The sequence below is a fragment of the Oryx dammah genome, unplaced genomic scaffold, assembly GCF_014754425.2.
Source record: "Oryx dammah isolate SB20612 unplaced genomic scaffold, SCBI_Odam_1.1 HiC_scaffold_27, whole genome shotgun sequence".
Classification (NCBI taxonomy): domain Eukaryota; kingdom Metazoa; phylum Chordata; class Mammalia; order Artiodactyla; family Bovidae; genus Oryx; species Oryx dammah.
This window is the reverse complement of record NW_024070211.1, coordinates 93591005-93616640: the sequence shown is the minus strand read 5'-3', so window position 1 is coordinate 93616640 and position 25636 is coordinate 93591005. Positions and strand designations below refer to the sequence as shown.

The 25636-nt window shown below is 36.9% G+C and overlaps 1 protein-coding gene across 5 annotated transcripts in view; it reads right to left on the bottom strand.

Moving 5' to 3' along the window:
- The window catches only part of GALNT13 (polypeptide N-acetylgalactosaminyltransferase 13), a 645011-nt gene that overhangs the window by 573115 nt on the left and 46260 nt on the right, over positions 1–25636 (bottom strand). The gene's annotated exons all lie outside the window — the stretch shown is intronic.

Genomic DNA, 25636 nt, shown 5'->3' with positions numbered 1-25636 from the left:
TAATTGTCTCACAGTTTATTTTGCATAAATGTGATATAACATGAAATATATGACTATTTAATGCTCTCATATATATCAGCATTTGGCCCTCAAGTTCAGAATTAAAAGTCCAAATAAATGAGAGTTGTAAGCAAGCCAAGGGGCTTAAATTGTAACAATTAATCCTAGATCTGCCACTATTTTGCTGGGCCTCTGGGAACCACTTGCTTTCTTCATGTTGTATTGCCTTTTGCTTAAAGTTCTATCACCATATTCTGTAAAGCACTAGGTTATAAAATAGTGCAGTTCTGAATTTACCATGAATCAGCACTTTTCATCCTGAGTTATTATATATTGCAATGGCTAAGAGCTGGTCTTTACACAGATAGGCCTGGACTTATTCACTTCCTACATAAGGGAGACTTTGTAAACCTCAGTTTTCTCACCTATAAAATGAAACTAACAGTGCCAAAAATAAAGATTTGCTATGAGGACCAAAAATTATAATGCTTGTAAACCATATTTCAGAATACAGTCATTAGTATTGACATTTTAAAAAATATTTGACAAAAAAGGCAATTAATTGAAATAAATCATCAGTTATTTATCCTTAAAAACCCATCTGATCTGCATAAAAAATAACCACTACAGATATGTTTTTGAGAATAGTTAGCACACATTCATAAAATTATCAGTGAATAATACATTAAATGTAAAGTGATTTAAAAGAAAATAACCAGAGCAAGAATTCTAAAGGCATAACAAAGACATGTGTGCAATTATTAAGAGATACTTAAAGTAAGCATGGAATTAATAATATATACTTATTTGTTTTATTTATACTACATAGAACAATAATAACTACCTTGTTATTTCTATCTATAGAATAATTATATCAACACAAAAATAGTCTCATATCATTGGCTACATTAAAATAATAGAAACTGAAATATAAATTTATTTATATGAATAAGATAAGAATTTTGACAGATATTTGAGGAGAACAGCTATTAAATACAAAGATACTTGGACTATCTCAGAAACGCTTGTCTCAAAATAAAAACATCAAAGTACAATTTGCTGAGCAGAAGTTGTTTAAATTAATGGCAGCTGACCTTGCATCATAAAGCAACACAAATGCTATTGTCCGTCACAATCTGATCAGAGTAGTAACAATTCAAAGCTTACATAAGGTTACAATTTAAAAAATTATTATAACAGAGCCTGCTTTCAACATCTACATAAAATTTACATTTATTCAACAAATATTTTTTAAAAATAGAACATATACAAACCTAAGGAATGCATGATTTTTGGCAGTGGTTGTTTTTCTTGAAAAACAGCATGCTAATTATTTTGTTTCATTTTAACTTCATTTTTCTGTAAAAATTATAAGTAAACATTGGAACTCAGCCTCTAAACCTGACAACAAGGGAAGGATTTCCACATATATATTTTCTGTTACATTATGTATATGTCACTGAATATGAGATTTGAAAAAAATTCAACCTATTTAATTTTCTGTCTTTCTTTGGACATAAGATGGATCAGGTTCCTTCAGTTTATTGTAGGAAAAGAGCCCTGTGTAAAAGTATATATTACACTGATGGTAGCTAAATGGCCATTCCCAGATTTAGAAGGAAAACCTTAAAATAAAACATCTCATAATACAAAAATCTGTATGTTATATAAGATCTATGTATTATAGGATCTTTTATTATAAAGATCTATAATAAAAGACATAAAAAGAACCATGACAGGCTGTCATAAAATGCAATTATGAATTTAAGTAAGCATTTTGCCTCTCTGTGCTTCATTTTCTTTAATTATATTTCCTTCCCCATCTACCTCACAAAATTGTGATACTTAAGCAAGATAAAGTATAAGAACTTTTTTAAAAGAAATATAAAGAATATTATAATATAAAATCTGAAATCACTTAATATTAAATATTAAAATGTCTAAGATAAGTCATTTCCTAATAAAAGCCTAATAGTTGAGGTTATTGAGAATTTAATTTAAACTTTAACCATAATAGAAAATGAAAATCACATTTTATTACCATTTCAAGCATTATTCAAACTATTGTAATTTCATACCCTGCTAGATCTATATATCAAGATATTAACACTGAGAAAACTCTACTATATTATGTGATAAAACTAAGTTGCTCTTTAAATATTTTAATTTATGAAACAATCTTTCCTTATATATACCAAGTTTTTAATTTTATCTACTGTGAAAACACCTCTATCTTGAAAATATACTAAATTTTATCATTTGTTATCTGCTAGTACTTGTAACTGGAGAAGGAAATGGCACCCCACTCCAGTATTCTTGCCTGGAAACTCCCATGAACAGAGGAGCCTGGTGGGCTGCAGTCCATGGGGTCGCTACGAGTCGGACACGACTGAGCGACTTCACTTTCACTTTTCACTTTCCTGCATTGGAGGAGGAAATGGCAACCCACTCCAGTGTTCTTGACTGGATAATCCCAGGGATGGGGGAGCCTGGTGGGCTGCCGTCTATGGGGTCGCACAGAGTCGGACACGACTGAAGCGACTTAGCAGCAGCAACAGCAGTACTTGTAAAATAGTAATCACATACACTGTTTCAATACTCTTCTTAAGAACAAAACAGATTGAGCAGAAGGATGGCACAATATACAAAGTAATACTAACCAGCATAAGCACAGTTGGTGGCCCAAGTTTATCTAAGAGAATCAGCATCTGTATTACAGTTCTATTCCAGTAAGACCCTATTTAGTTACAAATACTACTCTGTTTCTCAAGCCAAATCCAAGTTCTGGCTTGCCAAACCAATGTGGAACATGGCTAACTTTGCATCAACTACAGGCTCTATCCTTTTCTAATTGTTTCAAAGTTTTGAACACAGTATTCCCCTCTTTAAAATATTTCTCTAGATAGGAAAAAAATCAGGAGTTAGAGAGCTATCAAGTGTCATCTTGCTAATCATATTGTTTATCCTTTTTTTTTTCTTGTCCACTAAATAATGATATTAGTCATAGACTTTGAGATATTACAGAATTTTTGCTTGAAAACATGCACCAATTTTACTATTCTATAAAAAAGGATTTCAAATATAAAAAAAATAAGATCTAAGTAAAAATTAGAAGTTTGGTAAGTATGTTTTTAAAATAAGAAAGACTTTTTTTTTTAATTATAAGATTATCACTTACCTGGGTTGGGGGGGGAGTGTCTACTTTAGTTGCAGTTTGATACATTTTTATCTCTAGTCAAATGTTTTCTTTTGTAGAAAACTACAAAATTGGTGCAAATATATTCAATCTATTTTATGAGGCTCCCAAAGGATGAATGAAGCTCATGGAAAACTTTTGGCAATGCTTCCAGAACATTCTGGCTACCAACACACTTTAAATGTTTTAAGTAGTTAGGCAGGAACTTCTGGGAGCTGATGACTGGACAATTATGCATTTTGGTTTAATGACTAAAAATTATAGTGAGTAAGCTTTGAAAAAATTACCCTGAATTAACTACGGTTCTTATTGACAGAAAGACTGGTCTTCACATGAATGAAAATCTAAAATTCAGGTGGACTAGGGGAATCTACCTATAGCCTAAATCAAACAGTACACTGTAAAAAACACTGTAAACCATAAAACCCATGCCACAAGGAAAGATACAGTAAGAGACAAAGAAACAGCCAATGATAATGTTAAGTGAATGCCTTATGTGGAAAGATAGTGGAAAAAAATGAAAAAATGCCTTTAAGGAAACTTGCCTTTAAGGAAACTTCACATATTCATAACATAAAATTTGACTGTTAGTAGGAAACCAAGCATAAGACCTGCGGAGTTATGATGCCATGATCTGAATCTGAGTTCCACACTCACTTATTGCATAGTTTAATTCAAGTTACCTAAATGTTCTATGCCTTTTTCTATTCACAAAATATGAACAGTAGTTGTTTACTCAGTCATATCTTACTTTTTATAGACTCCATGGACTGCAGCCTTCCAGACTCCTCTGTCCATGGGATTTCCCAGGCAAGAGTACTGGAGTGGGTTGCTGTTTCCTTCTACAGGGATCTTCCCAACCTAGGGATCAAACCCACATCTCTTGCAATGCAGGCAGATTCTTTACCACTGAGCCACTGGGAAAGCCCCAACATATAGCTGAGAAACATATTATGGTCATCTGAATAACCAAATGTATATTTCTGTAGCTACCTCATAAGGCTCTGAGTATCTAATTAATTACTACATACAAAGTTCTTATAATGGTGCCTGACACATCAGAGAAGTTCAATATATAGTAGTAATAGCAATTATTAATAGTAGTAACAGTATTTGAGGCACAGTAGTCCCTCTTGAGAAACCTGTATACAGGCCAGGAAGCAACAGTTAGAACTGGACATGGAACAACAGACTGGTTCCAAATAGGACAAGGAGTACATCAAGGCTGTATACTGTCACCTTGCTTATTTAACTTATATACAGAGTACATCATGAGAAACACTGGGCTAGAGGAAGCACAAGCTGGAATCAAGAATGCCGGGAGAAATATCAATAACCTCAGATATGCAGATGACACCAAGCTTATGGCAGAAAGTGAAGAAGAACTAAAGAGCCTCTTGATGAAAGTGAAAGAGGAGAGTGAAAAAGTTGGCCTAAAGCTCAACATTCAGAAAACTAAGATCATGGCATCTGGTCCCATAACTTCATGGCAAATAGATGGGGAAACAGTGGAAACAGTGGCTGACTTTATTGTTTTGGGCTCCAAAATCACTGCAGATGGTGATTACAGCCATGACATTAAAAGACGCTTACTCCTTGGAAGGAAAGTTATGACCAACCTAGAGAGCATATTGAAAAGCAGAGACATTACTTTGCTAACAAAGGTCTGTCTAATCAAGGCTATGGTTTTTCCAGTAGTCATGTATGGATGTGAGAGTTGGACTGTAAAGAAAGCTGAGCACTGGAGAATTGATGCTTTTGAACTGTGGTGTTGGAGAAGACTCTTGAGAGTCCCTTGGACTGCAAGGAGATCCAACCAGTCCATTCTGAAGGAGATCAGCCCTGGCTGTTCACTGGAAGGATTGATGTTGAAGCTGACACTCCAATCCTTTGGCCACCTGATGCAAAGGGCTGACTCATTTGAAAAGACCCTGATGCTGGGAAAGACTGAGGGCAGGAGGAGAAGGGGACGACAGAGGATGAGATGGCTGGATGGCATCACCGACTCAATGGACATGAGTTTGGGTGAACTCTGAGAGTTGGTGATGGACAGGGAGGCCTGGCATGCTGTGGTTCATGGGGTTGCAAAGAATCGGACATGACTGAGCGACTGAACTGAACTGAACAGTAATAGTTATTATCATCATGAATAGCATTGAAAGAACAAGAAAAAATGAATGAGCATTCTCTTCCCTAATCCTTAGAGAAGCAGTGTACATTCAGTATGTGTGTGTTCAGGAGGTCAGGAGTCAGGAGGAGTATCACAGATATGTTCAGTATTTATAAATATATTAATATTTATATTATATTGAAATATATTTAATATAAGAGCATTGTAAATATATTTTATATTTACTTATTAGACATATATTTAACAGATGTAGTTGCTGATGGAATATGAGTTACACAGGATTTTACAGTTGTTAAAACTCATTAAACTGTACACTTAAGATCTGTGCATCTCAGTCTATGTAAATTCTATTTCATTTTTTAAAGGTGAAACCAAAATGTTCCCTATTGCATGATTCCCTGATTTACTCAAAATTTTATTAACTAAAGAAATTATAGTCCAACTGCATCAGATACTACCTTTCTGATCTCATTTCGTACCATTGTTCTCCATACCAGTCACGTGGGTCTCCTGGCTTTTCCTCACACACACCAGTGACTATCTTGCCCCAGGGCTGTGCATATGCTGTGTTCTCTGCCCACTGATACAGTCATGGCTTCCTGCTCTAACTTCCTTCAAATCTTACTTTCTAGTCAAATCACGGAGAGCTTTCCTATCAACCTATAAATAGCACACAATTTAATCACTCTGTATTTCCTTAGCTCACTTCATTTTACTCTTGGTACCTATTAATACTCTCCTAACATATTTTTTAAATGTATTTTTGAAAATGTTTGTTTATCATTTGTCTCTTTTTCTTAAATAATTAACTCGATGAAAACCAGATTGCACATTTTACATATGCCCTCTCTCACCTCAAAAATATATTTAAATTTTAAAACTCCAGCATTGTTGTTATGCGTGGAATTGTGCCTCCCTCTTCAAGAAGATTCATATGTGAAGTCTTAACCCCCAGTATTTTAGAATGTGACTATATTGGGGGATAGATCCTTTAAAAAGGTCATTAAGTTAAAATACGGTCGTACAAAGGGGCCCTCATCCAACACAACTGGTATCCATATGAGAAGACGTCATTAGGACACAAACACAGAAAAAGGCCATGTGAAGACAGAGAAGGCAATTGTCTGCACACCACAGACAGAGGCTTCAGAATGAAACTAACTCTACTGACACACTGATTTGGACTTCTGAAACCTCTGGAAAATAATTTCTGTTGTTTAAGTCACCCAGTCTGTCATACTTTGTTACGGCAGCTTTAACAAACCAATACACTGGTTAAATTTAACTTTCCCCTACCCCACTCCTACATGCCAACAGATGAACATGACTAGAGAGAAACCCCAAAAATATGCTGCCTGTTCTCATTTTAAATCTGTGAACTCATACTGGACTTGCAGCGCCTCAGAGCCATCCTGCAACAGCTCTAGTCAAATCAATTTCCATTCCTCAGATAACTTTGCACCTTGTTTGCCTTTAGACTGCCATCTCCACTCTATTTTCTCTCAGCTCATCACTACACGTGTACATTTAGCAAGAAGATATAAACAGTCAGAAGAGGATTTTGCTTAATGCCATGTTGAGAGTATCAACTTGCTAGTTCCTACGACTGCCACCCCTAAATCTGCAAGTCTGAGTGTGATGATGTATGAACTGTCTTTTAAGGAGTATAACATCCTCTGATCCCACACATCCATGGGCTTTACTGATACACTTGTCTCTTCTGCTTCAGTTTTTCCTCCTTGCATAAGTCATTTTTATCAATACAAAGATGCTATATGAATAATCATCTTAAACTAATTTGACCCCACATCTCTTTTCATCTATGCTTCCAGGTGTCTGCTCATCTTGAATGCAAAACTCCCGGAAAGAAGCATGTATAATCATTGCCTATACATCCCATATCCTTGTCCTTCCCTTCGATTTTAAACCCAACGGTCTTTAGCTCCCACCATTATGTGGAAGACTTACCTGAGACAGTCATGGCCATCCAATGGTCAGCTCTCAGTCATTATCTAACATAAGTCCTAAGCAGGTTTTGACATAACTTAGCCAAAATACTTTGTACTATTTTCTGACAGCTCTTTTTTTCACACCCCTATTTGACCTTGCAGCAAATTTTGTTGGCTCCATCTACACTCCAGTATTCTTACCTGAAGAATTCCATAGACAGAGGTGCCTGGCAGGCTACTTACTATCCATGGGGCTGCAAAGAGTTGGACACATGACTGAGCCACTAACACTTTCACTTTCTACCTATAGATTTAACCTACATAATCACCAACTTGATATATTGCTTTAACTTTAAAAAAAAAAAAACTGCTTTAATGAGATAGAATTCGCATACTATCCAATCCAATCCACACATTTAAAATGTACAGTGCGATGGCTTGTAGTATAGTCACAGAGTTGTGCATCCATTGCCGCAATCAACTTTAGAACACTTTATTTCCTCAAGAGAAAACAACTCCTCTTTACTGTAACCCTCCAACCCTCCCACTGCCCCTAAGTCTAGGTTACCACTAATTGAGTATCTATCTCTCATACAATATGCTGTCCTTTGTTACTGTCTTCTTCAGTTAGTATAACGTTTTCAAGATTTTATCCATGTTGTAGTACATCACAGCATTTTACTTATTTTTCTTGACAAATAATATCCATTGCATGAATATATCAGATTTTATTTATCAGTTGATCCACATTTGGGTCAATTCCACTTTTTGGCTATCATGAATAACTTGGTGATGAACATTCATGTACAAGTTTTGATATATGGACAAATACATATGGACATATGTTTCTTGAGTATATATGTAAGAGTGGGGTCAATTTTCAAATACATTTCCATGAAACCTATTCTCCATACAAAAGGAAATTTGGTCATGTTAAAATTAAATTTTAATCAGATCTTTTCCAAGTTCTGATCATTATTGACCAAAGGCTTTTTATTACATATATCAATAAAATAAATTCCAAATCCCTAACTTTGCCTATAAAACACCCAAATCTGGACCTTGACTGCCTTTCAGATTTCATCTTCTAACTCTCTCCTTTATTTAATGCACTCCAGAATCTTCATGCTTGAAGTACTCTCTAGAACACTGTTCTTCTAAGTAATGAAACAATCTTTCACCCTTTCTTTATTCAGATAACTGCTCAAATATCCCCAGAGAGTTCTTTTCTGGACCAACTTATCTAAGATAATGCCCTTCCACCATCTATGCAATATACTTATGTGGTTGATTCAGAATACTCATCACTAGTACTTGTTAATTTATTTACTGCCTGATTCTCGCCATGGAATTACATCTATTATTCTCTGTGATATCCTTAAGATATCAAAAACATTTTTTGGCACGAAATTGGTGCTCGATCAACATCTGTTGAATGAATCAATGCAAGAAGGACTTAGAAGTAAAAGTTCTGGTAAAAATGCAGAGAACATTATACAAACCCTGGTAATAATAATAATGGAAACTGAAAACATTGTATTAAACATTCATTTGTTTGAGCTGTGGGTGAATGATGCTCTAAACTGAAAATAATTGTTCACTACATAAAGCCGTTCTCTTGTTCCATGCCCTCTGATACTTCTGGTCTCCTCTACCCAAACCTCAACTGCTTTAAGACAAAAACATGATTAAGGGTGAAGCTGAAGTAGCCTGTTAACAGAGCAGACTGAAGTTCATATGTATCCTACAGCTCTGTGTGAGTACAGCTCTGTTTGGTATAGGCACGCAAGTCATCATACTACCCAGTCTCAGGTTATACTGTTGCTGTTCTAGTCCAATAACCTACCTCCAACTATGTGATCCATGGAACTAACCTGAGTCATGTTTTCTGATTTCCAGACCACCTACAGTCTGACAATTGTGTGTCTTTTGTCACAAAGGCCATTCAACAATGGAATGACAATCAAGGTATTAGATTTTCCTTGGTTGGGTATGGTTTCCTTGGAGACGGTTGGATAGCATCACAGATTCAATGGACATGAACTTGGGCAAACTCCAGGAGATAGTGAAGGAGGGTGGCCTGGTGTGCTGCAGTCTATGGGTCGCAAAGAGTCAGACATAACTTAGCGACTGAACAATAACAATTAGATTTCCCATATTTTCTACTGTTCAAAGTTTTTGTTGAATATTGGAACAATCTCTTTAAAAACTGAAAAAGATATATGACCTAACTTCTAATCACCTCCTGGTACACCCACCTGAGCAAGAGAATTGGTTTATTGAATTTGGCCTTCCCAAAAGAAAGTTCATCTTCTCTTGGCTACCTGCTGACTAATGATCAGGATAAAATGGGTAGGGAATTTTATAAAATTAATTTTGAAAACAGGAATTCCACCCTGTCCATTCCTGAACATGGTGGACTTTTCTTTCCCCAACAACAACCTCGAGCCAGCCCAAATGGCATGCCTCTAGCTGACAGTGAAGCCAAAAGGAGGCCTAGAGTACTAAAACTTAATTCTGACCCCACCACCTGGATTCTTCTATTGAATTGACATGGTCCTAGACCATGAGGATAAGAAGTGCTTGGTTGTGTACATTGTTAACCAAATCCCACTACAATATTCCATGTGGGTCAACCTAGAAGATATCTGTAATTTTTTGTAAAAATGCCCTTCTCCCACTCATATTCAACTCTCCTCTATGAAAGATCTGGGTCTGAGTAAAAGATGATTGAAAAAAGAGGTGATGTTATATTTATTAGACTGGGACACACAAATGTCATGGCTATGGAGGGAAGTTGGCAAACTTGATATCTGAGGAGGAAGCAAACTGTGTCTGAAGAGGAGTAAGGAAGGAGTGGGAAATAATTCATGTTGTTCTCTTGGTCACCCCATTAGAGCCTGGCAGGGTAATCACATGGCCTACCTCAGTGAAGCAGCTTCTGCAGCTGGCAATCTGACCTACAACCTTTCCCACCTTATCCATGTGCTATAAAACAGAAAAGTTACATAGACCTGTCCTTAACTACTCTGCTGTGCCTGATTTTCAATGGCAGTTTCCAAAAAGGGATTCCTTCTCCACTTCTTTGAGCAGCTTTGGGTTATGCTCCATATGGCAATCCAGGCTAGAAATCTTCAGTGATATGGCACATGCTTAGCCACATCAATGTAGTGGTGATCCAAATCAAGTTTAACCACAAACACTGAACTGGAGTGAACCATGCCCCTTTAGACTTCATGTTTGTAGCTGGGGCAGGATGGCCCATGGACTATCTTGCCACTGAGTACTGAGGTACTTGATTGTCTTTTGCAGTGAGAACCAAGGATCAGCACATCAGGCTAAATTCCCTTGCAATAGTCACATAGACAATAATGTGGCCTAGACTACATCTAGGCTGTATAAAAATAAGACATACTGAAATCCTCTGAGACTTACTTACAATGATTGAGTCCATGATCTGGGAGACCTGATTAAAGTCAATACTGCAGTTTCACCTAATCCTGCTGCTTTATGTCCTATTTATAATAACCTCAAGTAAATATGGTATGAGAAAAATTGAAGAAAATTATCCTCAGCCTCTGTCAGATTAATCAAGGCATTGAATGGAATGGCATACTCATCTGAAATTTCACCAGAAGCCAAAATGATGGGATGCCCAAGGGTAGCTATCATGGGAAGACCTTCCTCCTTAGGATGTCTCCACTCGCCTAGATTCAGGTCCCCATCACTCTTCACCCAGGCCATTTCTCAGGGCTGTGTTTACAGTGAAAATGTAAAGAATGAGATGAGATTTTTCTCTAGGACCAAGAGCAGCCTTTTACTGCTTTATATAAAATGGTGGATTCACGATGGTTTTTGTTCTTTTCCTGAAATTCAACCTCATCATATTGTCAGTATGCACTGGGGCAATCCACATTACCTCCAGGGAATCTGGTAGGTAAGGGGAGCTGATACAAACATGTTGAAACTTAAGAACCTGCCATGCCATGACTAAAAATGCCCTTTTCTCTGACATAGGAGTCTATTCTGCCAACCTCTGTGAACCATTAACAAGCTAATTTATTAGCAGATTCTTTACCATCTAAGCCACCAGGGAAGCACAGTTTTTCATTAAGTACAATCAAATTGAGGCCCTTCATAGAGCTGAAATCATTACACAAAGAAAAAATCAAGTCTGTATGTGTGCATTTTCATACATATAGAAATTTTCCTAAAAGGATACACTGGCTAAATTTTATTATGTCTGAGGAGTAGAACTGATTTATAGTCTTCTGTAGTACTGAATTTTTAATAACAGCATGTATTACTTCCAGAATAAAACTATCGCTTTAATTATAAAAAGTAATGTACACCCTTCATTTATCCTACAGATAAAATTGATTATGGATACAGATGCCAACACCTATGCTAGGTACTAAAGATAAAAGAGATAAAAAGATACAATCTCTTCCTTCTTATTTAGGACCCAGGAGGGGAGACAGACAAGAGCATCAGAGTAGGGATAAGAAAAGATGTAAGTGAAATATTTGGAGTGATTCCAAGATGTGGAACTCTTTTCAACATATAATTATAATGTTAAGAGAATACAGCAATAGAATAATTGTGCATAGAGGTTGAAAGAAAGATGAAGCTTTACAGAGAATAAAGTTAGACATTATTTTTCAAGGCAGTTTTTTACCTATTGGTCTTCTAAGTCACTCGGGTATAGGAATAGCCATCCTATGACGATATTGTGAATATTAAAGTCTAAAATATATATTAATCAGACTCTACAAGCAATGTGTGTTCAGTCACTCAGACACTCAGTCATGTCTGACTCTTTTGCGACCCCATGGACTGTAGCCCACGAGGCGCCTCTGCCCACAGGATTTCCCAGGCAAGAATACTGGAGTGGGTTACCGTCTCCTCCTCCAGGGATATTCCCCATCCAGGGACTGAACCTGAGTCTGCTGCACTGGCAGATGGATTCTTTACCACTGGTGCCACCTTGTCACTGTTCAGTCGATTCGTCGTGTCCAACTCTGCAACCCCATGGACTACAGCACACCAGGCTTCCCTGTCCTTCACCATCTCCTGGACTTTGCTCAAATTCATGTCCATTGAGTTGGTGACGCCAACCAACCATCTCGTCCTCTGTCATCCCCTTCTCCTCCTGCCTTCCGTCTTTCCCAGTATCAGAGTCTTTTCCAATGAGACGGTTCTTTGCATCAGGTGACCGAAGTACTGGAGCTTCAGCTTCAGCATCAGTCCTTCCAATGAATATTCAGGATTGATTTACTTTAGGATTGCCTGGTTTGATCTCCTTGAAATTAAGTCTTCACAGAAAAAGCTCGCAAAAAGCAATATATGACCCTCAAAAAGTAATGAAATTAAGTTTTAAAAACTATAATTATCCACCTAAAAAATGCTCATCCTTCTTTTGTTTTAGGTACTTAATAACTGCTCAGTATTCATTCTGGGCATCTCAGTTGCTCAGTAGGTAAAGAATCTGCCTGTAGTACAGTAGACACATGAGATGCAGGTTCGATCCCTGGGTCAGACAGACCCCGTGGAGGAGGGCATGGCAACCCACTCCAGTATTCTTGCCTGGAGAATCCCATGGACAGAGGAGCCTGGTGGGCTACAGTCCATGGGGTCACAAAGAGGCAGTCAGACTGAAGCGACTGAGCACTCAGCATTCATTTTATAACATGATATACCAGTGGATTAAGCTTGTTCATTAATAGTTGATGAGAGAGGAAAACAGGAATCCAAAATGTTCATCTGGATGTAAAACCCAGAGATTTAAGACAGCAGTAGGGGATTTAGACAGTTCCCAGTTGACATTTACCAGCAAGCTAGCCATCTTCTGCCATAAATAACATGATTATGAAGAAAATAAATAATGCCACTGAGACAGTAAACCATTAGAAAATCTTAACCTCAGCTTCCTACTTCTTAGCTGGTCTTAAGGATTCTGATTTATTCACAAGAAAAGATTAAGGAATGAATTACAAGTGCTCCTCCTTTGAAATATGCATGGTCGTATGGCTATTTCTTGTCTAGACATTCTTCCAAATGTTTACTTGTAGAAAATAAAGAATAATATCATATTAGCTTGTAAAATGACATCAGAGTCACTCTGCTCCAGCAGGCAATTAGTGGGAGATGAAAAGAAAGGGAAGTATAACGAAGCAAAACCCCAGAACTCTAGGGCACAAAAGGACTCCAACAGCACAAAGGAGAGGATACAGAAGGACTTGGTTACAGAAAGTTACAGAAGTAAAACCAGCTAAAGCTGCTTTCTAAAACTATCTTAAAATTACACAAATATAAATAAAATTTTATTTGTCATCTCCATTTAGTAAAATTTTTACCATAGTTGATACATGAGAGAAAGGCATATTTTTCTTAAGATTTTAAAAATATTAACAAGTGAAATATTCAACTTCTTCCACTAAAAAAGAAAAAAACCACTTTATTAAAACTACAGTATCCCTACATAATAGTTTGATTTGCAGCTTCAGTTGTGTTTTTTTTTTTCCTGCACCCTTCCTGGTGAAGTTTTTAATCATACATTAAGTGCCTCAAAAGGTAGACAATCAGAAGGAAGAAGTAGATAAAGAATTAAAAATCAGAATATTGAATAATTAGCCCCCAATTAATTTTAAGTGAAATTATTAAATCCCTAAAGCATTAAAATTCATCTTCTTATTAGCAAAGTAAACTTGTTATCTGAAATTGTTAAAAACTGTAACTTTTTAATCAATATAAAACTTCTAATATAATAAACTATATTATCCAATAATAGAAAACATGGAAATATTTTAAAGTAAAGCTATTTGCCAAAAACACATGAGAAAGAGAAAAACATGCCTCTTTACAAGATTCCAAAGTTGAGCAGAGATTACCATTATATCTAAGAAGCACATAATAAGGCAAGTGGAAAACAAAGCTACATTTTCCCTATTATCTGGGGAAAATATTAAAATTCCTTTGATTAGGGACTGTGCCACTTAAAGAACTGTAAATTAAAATTAAATACTGTTTTTGAAAAAATTAATTTTAAAGATGGGATAAAATGGGTCCTTACAGGTAGAAATGTAAATTGGCAAAATTTTTTTTGGAAAGAAATGTGATTTATTGAAAATGACTTTTGACCTGCTTTCTTAAAAAAAAAAATCCTGTACTTTGAACTAGTGATTTCTCCACTGCAAAATTCCCTTGTTAAAAAAACCCATACTAAAGAAAAGGTTTATGCACAATTATGGCAGCATAATTTATAAACAGCATATACAGGAATGCACAGTTATGATAAAATATAACAAACAGACCCAAAGGATTGTCACAAGTTATTCACAATATGGAATAAAGAAGAAAAGGAGGGCAGAACCTTTCATTAAAAATAAAGCTTGACTTAAGGATTCTGTTTCAGAATTTCTCTCTTCAGCTAGTCTACAGTATTACAGAATTATGTGCAACATAAAAGTTCACCCTCTGCCATATTCTATCAAAACTCCACATTCCTTTTTTAAAAGTGGCTAACTTGTCAAACCTGGGGTTTCACCCAAGATTCAGGAACTATCTTTGCTTGTTTCTTTGTATTTGTAGACCTTCTTCTAAATAAATACACTCTTAAAATCATCAGGACCAATATTTAAAAGCAATTCAACAGTAAAGAGTCTGCCTGCATGCAGGAGATGCAGGAGACCTGGGTCCAGTCCCTGGGTCTGAAAGACCCCTGGGGGAGGACAGGACCACCCACTCCAGTGTTCTTGCCTGGAAAATCCCAGGGACAGAGGAGCCTGGCGGACTACAGTCCATGGGGCCACAAGAGTCAGACAGACTGAAGTGACTGAGCACGCACTCATGCACACAAAGTGGGGAAGACACTCACTTCTAATTACTCTCACTGTCGCAGCCTGTATTTCGTCAAATCCAACTAATTTTTACAAAAGAGACAACACAAATGGATTTTGTATTTCACTATGTAAAGAAATTATAATATTTTGGAGACATACCTATTAAGATCCTAAAATGCTCTTCCCTTATACATGATTTAGATTAAAATGGCATGCTAATTGAAGTACCTGAGAAGTGCAGTGATTACTGCTATAGAAAAGCAGTTGCATATCAATATTAAAAGTATATTGTAATTTTAATGTACACCCGTGGTGGATTCATATTGATGTATGGCAAAACCAATACAGTATTGTAAAGTAAAAAAAAAATAATAATAAAAAAATGAATTAAAAAAAATCATTACTAAGATAATAATCTAACCAAAAATGGTTAGATTGAAATCAAATTACCATGAGCAAGAAAACCTCCTTGTTAAAAGCAAGCACCCCTTTTTTCAGAGATCACAAGAAAAATAACAGATGTAGTAGTATACAACTAATATAATCTATACTACAGTTTTTAAATGTCCAATCTAAAAATACTATGGTAAGTTACCCTAATTATCATTTTAAGGCAATAATTATATAACACTATGTCTCTGGGACACCAAAATAATATATATTCATGTATCACATTGTTTCTGTTGTTGGCAATTAAATCAACTTCTGGAAACAATTTTTCTTTCCATGTTATTCACCAGATATTAGCAATGGGAACATGGTAGGGGACTGGGGAGTAGAAAAGGGCAGGAGAAAAGTGATTATCACCCTATTCAAATTAACCTCAATGGTTAGATTCCTTTCTAGAAATGGTATTTTTATAGTTTATATCATAGCAGCGAGAAACAATGTTGTAAATAGACAGTTTTTCTTATTATAGCTTATTTTTAAGTCAAGTTTGAAATTCTGAAAGCAAACTACTCATAAATTTTTTGCAAAGGCTTTATAGTTTCATAGCTGAAACAGCAAAAATATAAAGCATCAAGATCAATAACATCTGTTAGTCCAAGGAAAAGCTCCACTGTTTATGTAGCTGAATAGCTATAATATTTTCTTTTGATTTTGATAAGCAGAATAAATAATTCCAACTAGTGATTGACATCCGAACAAATCAGTAGGTGTCCTCTGCTCCAAAATCTCTTATCTGTTAATTTCTGTGGAATGAAACAGAGTTCAAACTGAGAAAGAAAATATTGGTATGATTCTTCTCTTGCAAAAAACCATAATCAGTATGAAAATTCTCAGATTTCCTACATATATTCAGCACTACCCCAGCAGAACAGCAATCAATGCTTTATTTTTCTTTTTGCTTTACATTTCCAGCAGACAGGTATAAAAGCAGCAATCTGAGTCAATGAAACCCATTAACTAAAGCATGGATTTTTTTTTTTCTTTATGTCAATTTTAATTCCTGGTTATTCACACTCTCTCACTTTATTAAATTATATCTCTTTGATCACATTTAATCATAGTACTCTTCATCTTATTTCTTATATTCCTTTTTTATTCATCTCATTTTCTCCCCATAGTCTCCTCCTTTTCTAATTAGAAAAGTCATCTAACCAGAATTTTTCATTTCAATTTACAATTCGCTTTGTAGGATATATTTGTCAGTCATTTTTGCCACATGTCAATTATTTTTCCCATTCTTTTCCAGCTTTCCTGTAGTTTCTTCCTCCTCTATGCAATAAACACCATCACTCTCTCTTGACCATCCCAATATTTCTCCATAATCTCTACTTGGCATTTTACAGAAGTTCCATTTCTTACTCAGCATCTGAATACATATTCTAAGTTCTTTCTTTATTTCAATCAAAACCAAAATTACAATTGATGATACCCAAGAAAGACAGTACTTGTAATCATATGCCACTACTAAGACACTGAAGATGCTAAATAACAGCAAAAACATCAGAACAATGTACATTTGTGTGAAAGAGTCAGAAATATATAAACTGTTGTTTTTTCTTAAAATTAAGCATTAGTAGCATGGTTGGGGTATTAGATAGACTTCAATTCAAGTCCCATTATTGCCATTCTTTAATTTGGAGAAACTGGAAAGGTTAATTTGCCAGTTAAGCCCAGTTGCTCCCAGGTTTACAAAACAACAATAAGAGCTCTCCCTACTTGAAAAGTCATGATAAAGAGTATGCCCATAAAATGAGAATCAGAGGAATCGGCACATAACAACTAACCAGTACATTTTAGCCATTGCTACTATCATGATCAATATTACAAGGAGAAAAATGGTTCATACAACTCAGAAAGAGAACAGCATTTAAGATCCATTCAAATACAAGCTATTTACCTCATTTATCTGGCAAATTTAAGTACCTAAAGGCTTTCAACCCTCTGCTAGATGCTTGGGGCATTTTAACTCCCAGAGCTTTTAGTATAATATTGGTTGGCCAAAACATTGCTTGGGATTTTCTGTATCCAAAAAAATGTTGGGGCCACCCAATATTTCCAGATAAAATCAAAGACCTGTTAAAAGCAGATCCACTGATAAGATACCAATTTTATTATTTTTATTTTGTTCTTTATGCATCCATCATTTTATATATCTTAAATAAGTCTTTTATAGAAAAATTAGGAGCATTCATAAATTTGTCAGTAGACTTTGATGATTTTGACGCACATATTAGACATAAAGAGCTTCCCAAGTGTCACTAGTGGTAAAGAAACCACCTACCAATACAGGTTAGATTAAGAGACATGGGTTCAATCCCTGGGTTGGGAAGACCACTTGGAGGAGGGCACAGCAGCCCACTTCAGTATGGTTGCCTGGAGAATCCCATGGACAGCAGAGCCTGGCAGGCAGCCATCCATGGTATTGCAAAGAGTTGGACACAACTAAGTGACGTAGCATGCATGCACTCATGAGACATAAACTGGGACTCCCAGAGGCAGGTGAATATAGAAGTTGAATTTTAGCAGGGGTAAAAGATGAGGAGGTGATGGAATTCCAGTTGAGCTCTTTCAAATCCTGAAAGATGATGCTATGAAAGTGCTGCACTCAATATGCCAGCAAATTTGGAAAACTCAGCAGTGGCCACATGACTGGAAAAGGTCAGTTTTCATTCCAATCCCAAAGAAAGGCAATGCCAAAGAATGCTCAAACTGCCACACAATTGCACTCATCTCACAGGCTAGTAAAGTAATGCTCAAAATTCTCCAAGCCAGGCTTCAGCAAGACATGAACCGTGAACTTCCAGATGTTCAAGCTGGTTTTACAAAAGGCAGAGAAACCAGAGATCAAATTGCCAATATCCTCTGGATTATGGAAAAAGCAAGAGAGTTCGAGAAAAACATCTATTTCTGCTTTATTGACTATGCCAAAGCCTTTGACTGTGTGGGTCACAATAAACTGTGGAAAATTCTGAAAGAGATGGGAATACCAGACCACCTGACCTGCCTCTTGAGAAATCTGTATGCAGGTCAGGAAGCAACAGTCAGAACTGGACATGGAACAACAGACTGGTTCCAAACAGGAAAAGGAGTACGTCAAGGCTATATATTGTCACCCTGCTCATTTAACTTATATGCAGAGTACATCATGAGAAATGCTGGAATGGAAGAAGCACAAGCTGGAATCAATTGCCGGGAGAAATATCAATAACCTCAGATATGCAGATGACACCACCCTTATGGCAGAAAGTGAAGAGGAACTAAAAAGCCTCTTGATGAAAGTGGAAGTGGAGAGTGAAAAAGTTGGCTTAAAGCTCAACCTTCAGAAAACGAAGATCATGGCATCTGGTCTCATCACTTCATGGGAAATAGATGGGGAAACAATGGAAACAATGTCAGACTTTATTTTGGGGGGCTTCAAAATCACTGCAGATGGTGACTTCAGCCATGAAATTAAAAGACGCTTAGTCCTTGGAAGAAAAGTTATGATCAACCTAGATAGCATATTGAAAAGCAGAGACATTACTTTGCCAACAAAGGTCCATCTAGTCAAGGCTATGGTTTTTCCAGTGGTCATGTATGGATATGAGAGTTGGACTGTGAAGAAGGCTGAGCACCAAAGAATTGATGCTTTTGAACTGTGGTGTTGGAGAAGACTCTTGAAAGTCCCTTGGACCGCAAGGAGATCCAACCAGTCCATTCTGAAGGAGATCAGCCCTAGGATTTCTTTGGATACTAAAGCTGAAACTCCAGTACTTTGGCCACCTCATGAGAAGAGTTGACTCATTGGAAAAGACTCCGATGCTGGGAAGGATTGGGGGCAGGAGGAGAAGGGGACGACAGAGGATGAGATGGCTGGATGGCATCACAGACTCGATGGACGTGAGTCTGAGTGAACTCCAGGAGCTGGTGATGGACAGGGAGGCCTGGCGTGCTGCGATTCATGGGGTCGCAAAGAGTCGGACACAACTGAATGACTGAACTAAATGAACTGAACTGAAAAGATGAGGGGGTTAGCAAACCAATGTTACTTAAAGCCATGGAAATATCCACAAAGAATCCTACAGAGTCCAATTTAAAGAAAGAAAAGCCCACAAGTTCAATTGGGCAAGGGCTATCAAGAGAAGAGAAAATAACAAGAGTATAGTGTTATAATTCCAATAGAAATAATACTGAAAAATAGAAAGCATGATTAATGGGAAAAAATCATGATAAGAGACCAAAGAATTGTAGACTATACATAGTTCCAGGACTAATTTCAGTGACCTAAGAAAGAACAGTTTCAGACAAGCTAAGAAAGCAAGCCTCAGTGTGTTGAGGTATGAATGAAGGATGCAGGTTTAAAACAAAGAATATAGACAATTCTTGGAAACATTTAACTCTGAGTAGAGATAAGAGGTAACGTGCAGCTAAAGGTAGACTTGGAATGAAGGGAGGATTTGTGAATAGATACTCTTTTGCTTTTAAGCAGAAAACTATTTTGACATCTTTAATGCCAGTGAAGGAAATTTGGAGACAGGGAGAAAACTGAAGATACAGAAGAGGAAGAAAATATCCATTTGAGTCAGGACTCTTAGGACACATACAGGTGTAAGGTCAGGGGCATGCGTGATGGCACTGCCTAATGGAGGAAGACGCACTGGGAGGGAAAAATGAAAGAATTTATGGGCAGAGGTAAATTAGCAGGGACCTTGTAATCCACAGAGGCTATTTTCTCTGCACGTCATCTTTTAAGAAGGAAGGAAGGAGAGTAATGTGGGGTTAGAGCACAGGACAGCAGCAAAGGTTTTATACCAAATTATGGAGGATGGAAGATATCTCTCTAGAAAAATACATAAAAGTTGTATCTCAAAGTAGAGGGCTCAGCTAAAGTTGTCATCTCAGATTCTCACCCTGTGTGCCTGGTGTGTATCATTTCTGACGTCCCCCTAGAGAGACTGAGGCATGTCTCCCTCACTATTCCTTCATGCCTTCCATGAAAGGGGTTTACTCTAGATGGAAGGTATTTTATTTTATTGTTGCTATTGTTCAGTTGTATCCAGCTCTTTGTGACCCCATGGACTGCAGCTCCCAGGCTTCCCTGTCCTTCCCCATCACCAAATCTCCTGGAGTTTGCTCATTATGTCCACTGAGTTGGTGATGTTATCTAACCATCTCATCCTCTGCCACCCTCACCTTCTTTTGCCTTCAATCTTTCCCAGCATCAGAGTCTTTTCCAATGAGTCTGCTCTTCACATCAGGTGGCAGAAGTATTGGAGCTTTAGCACCAGTCTTTCCAATGAATAATCAGAGTTCATTTCCTTTAGAACTTACTGGTTTGATCTCCTTTACTTTTCATTTTTTAGCAAAAGTATATTAATTTAAAAGCCAGATTAAGTATGACTGAAGCAAACAGAATACTGCATGATGCAAATCTCAGTGAACTCAGCTAACATGGTTTGAATGTGCCGAAAATGACTATTAACATTCTTCCCTCCTAAAAAATTAATAATGATGTATCTTGCCAAACCTTTGCATTCATACCTGCAGATGCAGCAGAGGAGAAAAGCACAGTGAAGAAAGAAGAAACCCAAAGGATTTTGCTCTAAGCTAGTTGCATGTTACTAGAGAGAAAAGGAAAAAACAAAAACAAAAAAAACAAAAAACAACTGTTCATGGTCATGACTAACATGGATCAATGGTCAAGTTAGTCCTTTTTTATTCCTTTCTCTCTCTCTTATCATCCTCCCTCCCTCTTTTTCAGCTGGACCCTACTGTTTCCAAGATACCTTCTAGTTTGACTCTCTGCTGCTCAATTGGGTGTCTCTCATACTAGCTGAGGTTGCCAGGCAACATGACTGATGGAACACTCACCAGGCTGCGTGGTGGCTCTATTTTTTGGTTAGCAGGTGGGAGATTTGGATAGAATATCATGAAGTTTTCACATTGCAATTCTGTTTCCAATGAGTGTATAGTTGATTGCCTTCAATATTATTACTATAGTTTATTGCACTATTCATCATTGTTCAGAGGCTTTTCTTTTTTGAAACAATTATCAATATTTCCCAAGTTTTTCAAGAGATTGGATTGACCTTCAAAAAACTTCCTACCTTTTCAGATGCTCATTATCATAAAGCCAACATTTTAAAGAATATGATAAACCAAAAGGTTATTGATGGGGAGAAGATATAAAGGGGAACTTGTTGGGGATTGGAAATGCTCTGTATCTTGATCCGGGTAGTAATAACACAGTACATAACTATGTAAAAATCCATCAATCTGTATACTTATATTAGGGCACAATTTAACATACATGTGGCATGCTTCTAGTTTTAAAAGGTGCTGACAAAGTAAATAAACATACACATATAGAAATAGGGGCTATATAACCTTGATGTATGTTTGAAAGCCTAAATGATCTCTAGCTTTTCATTAAAGAACATATCATCTTCTTAAAGACCAGGCATTGTAGTTACATTTAATCAGTTTAACAATAGAGATGATTTTGTCATATGGTAGCCATGCTTTTACTAATAACTTGCTTTTTATAGAGAAGGAGGCTTTAATTGTCAATTCAGCTGGGCACATTGAGGAGAGCAGACAGCCCTAATAGCCACACATTGCAGATGATTTGCTATTTGTTTCAGCCTCACCGGGTCGCAAGCAGAATGCTTTGGATGCAGAGAAAGATCACACTCAAAGACAGACTTCATATACAGAGTCATGAAGTATACACTGTTCTAGCCTCTGTGGGCTACACTAGACCCACCACTTCCTACAACATAACATGGACAGAAAAACTGACTGGCAAAATCTAACAAAAACTTTAAAGCAAGGGTCTTTAGTAGCTTTATTTTTACTGCATTTTATTTATAAAATGTATTTTATTGTACTTTATTGTACTTTATTTTATTTTACTTATTTACTTTATTTTATTGTATTTTATTTACTGTATTTTATTTATAAAACCATACAATCTCCATACCAAAGAATGAGGATACTTTCTATACTTTATCTGCTGGACCTTCTAAAGAGCTTAGCACTAAACTTGTACAGTTTTTAAAAGTACTTTTATATTCTCTTATTTCATTTGCTGCTCATCATGGCTGTAAAATATATTGTCCAATCTAAGGCTCAGAGAGTTTAAGTGACTTGCCCCAAATGACACACTCATCTAAGCCAGAAATCTTCCCAATCAGAATGTGAAGCCAGTTTTCTAACACACAACACCATGTGGTTTAATGAATCCTATTGTTTCATTGCAGGACTTGGCAAAGCCTCTACACAAAGGTAGTTCCTATAAAAATTCAACTTTGTTTAAAATAATAAACATTTATCATGTATTTGCTAGAATTTTGGATATTTCTTTGGACAAGAAGAACTATCTGTCTAGGGCAAATAAAACTGCATAGACTTGTGGTGGTTTAAGATGCAATAGGTAGTTAAGGTTGATCACCTATTTATCAGCTGACAACACTGAGATCTAGTAGGTTCTGATGACTTTCCCAAGTTTCATAACTTCCAGTGGTAAAATTCAAACTAGAACTCCTTTTATCTGTTTCTTCCTTTGATATAATATAAAGTGTTATCCTAAGCCTAAATTTTGAGCAATATTTCAGTATAGTTCAAAGGATAAAATTGATCTATTTAAGGGTAGAAATTGAGATTTTCCATCCCCTCTAAGAGAAAAAGCTTTACACAGGAGAAATAAGACAAATTGCCTTTCTACCCTCTCAATCAGTACTAGGCATGAATAGACTCTGCCCTCCGTTAAATAACTGAATTTATATTAATATAGGTGGGTGAAATAAAACATATCATTTCTTAATCTTCTCCTATGTGATAGACCCTTTGCATATATCTTCACAAAAAATATTTCAAGAAGTCACTATTAATATGATGTCCTTTTACAGCTGAAAAAGTAGGACCAGTTAGGATAAGGACCTCACTCAAGGTCACATAGCTAGTAATTTGCAGAGCTGAATCAGAACCCGGCTCTGTTTCATGATAGATCCTGTGTATTTTAACCCACACCATCCTGCCTTAGAAATCTGATTACTTAAATGTAGTCCCCTCTGATTACTTAAATGTAGTCCCCATCCTCTAATTATGACTGAGGCTGCTAAGAGCCTTATTGTTGTTCAGTCTCTCAGCTGTGTCCGACTCCTTGTGACCCCATGGACTGCAGTGCTCCAGGCTTCCTTGTCCTTCACCATCTCCCAGAGCTTGCTCAAACTCATGTCCATTAAGTCAGTGGTGCTATCCAACCATCTCATCCTCTGTTGTCCCCTTCTCTTCCTGCCTTCAGTCTTTCCCACTAGGGTCTTTTATATTGAGTCAGCTAAGAGCCTACCCAATACTAACCTTCCCCTTCCCTATTACTGACACATTCCGAGGATTTATGTATGAAACAGAAACACTATACATAACAGCTTTGTTTGCAACAAACAAACAAATGGCACTCAGGAAGAAAATATCGGGTAGTTTCTGGAGAACATTTTTGAGGGGGGTTAAACCAGCTAGTTTATGCAGGTCAAGAGGTAACAGTTAGATCTGGACATGGAACAAATGACTGGAATATGTCTAGGCTGTATATTGACACGCTGCTTACTTCACTTATATGCAGAGTATATCATGCGAAATGTCAGGCTGGATGAATCATAAGCTGGAATCAAGATTGCCGGGAAAAATATCAGCTACCTCAGATATGCAGATGGTACAACTCTAATGGTAGAAGGCGAAGAGAATTAAAGCACCTCTTGAGGACAGTGAAAAAGCTGGATTGAAACTCAACATTTAAAAAACTAAGATAATGGTACATGGTCCCATCACTTCATGGCAAATAGATGGGGAAAAAGCAGAAACAGTGACAGATTTTATTGTCTTGGGCTCCACAATTACTGCAGATGGTGACTGCTGCCATGAAATTAAAAGACGCTTGCTCTTTGGAAGGAAAGCTATAACAAACCTAGATAGCATATTAAAAACCAGAGACATTACTTTGCTGACAAAGGTCTGTATAGTCAAAGCTATGTTTTTTCCAGTAGTCATGTATGGATGTGACAGCTGGACCATAAAGAAGGTTGAGCACTGAATCAATGCTTTCAAATTGTGGTGTTGGAGAAGACTTTAAGTCCCTTGGACTGCAAGGAGGTTAAACCAGTCAATCCTAAAGGAAATCAACCCTGAATATTCACTGGAAGGACTGTTGCTGAAGCTGAAGCTCCAATCCTTTGGCCACCTGATGCAAAGAGCCAACTCATTTAAAAAGACCCTAATGCTGAGAAAACCTGAAGGCAAAAGAAGGGGATGACATGATAAAATGGATAGATAGCATCACCAACTCAATAGACATGAATGTGAGCAAACTCTGGGAGATAGTGGAGGACAGGGAAGCTTGGCTTGCTGCAGTCCATGGGGTCGCAAAGAGTCAAACATGACTTAGCGACTGAACAGCAACAACAAACCTGCTGGTAGCATGACCTTTGCCCTCGCATTTTGTTTGCTCGCTATTGCTGCACAGAACACAAATAAGATGGCTTGGCTCCAGGCATCAGCTTGGCTGCTGGAAAATCCTTGAGGATGAAGTCATACTGCTAAAGTGTTGGAACAGAACTAAAGAAACAATTCTCTGATGATCAAAGTACAATTCCAGCCCCACACGTCAGTTACCAGACTTCTTCATGCAGAAGAAAACTTGAACTCTACCCTGTTGAAAGCAGTGAAATTCTGTTATATAAAATTCATTGAGCCTCAATTGCTCACAAAAATGGTACAGCAACAATTAATTTTGTTTGTAAAGACTACTAAAAATAATACTGACTCAAGTGTTCTAGCTCTGACAAGTACAGACTAGGTAATGCATGGAGAGAGAAAAAGAAAAAGTTTTTTTGGGAAATTTAAAAAGCTGGGACATATATATATATATATATGCATATGTGTGTATATTTTTTAAAATTTGCAGTTTTGCTACCACTTAGGTCAAAAGCCAGAACAGAATATCACACTTATCCTAACAATGAGAAAAGGTCAGATAAGCTATAAAATACTAACTTTTCCTGAGCTTATCAGAGACCTGGGGTCACAAGGCAAA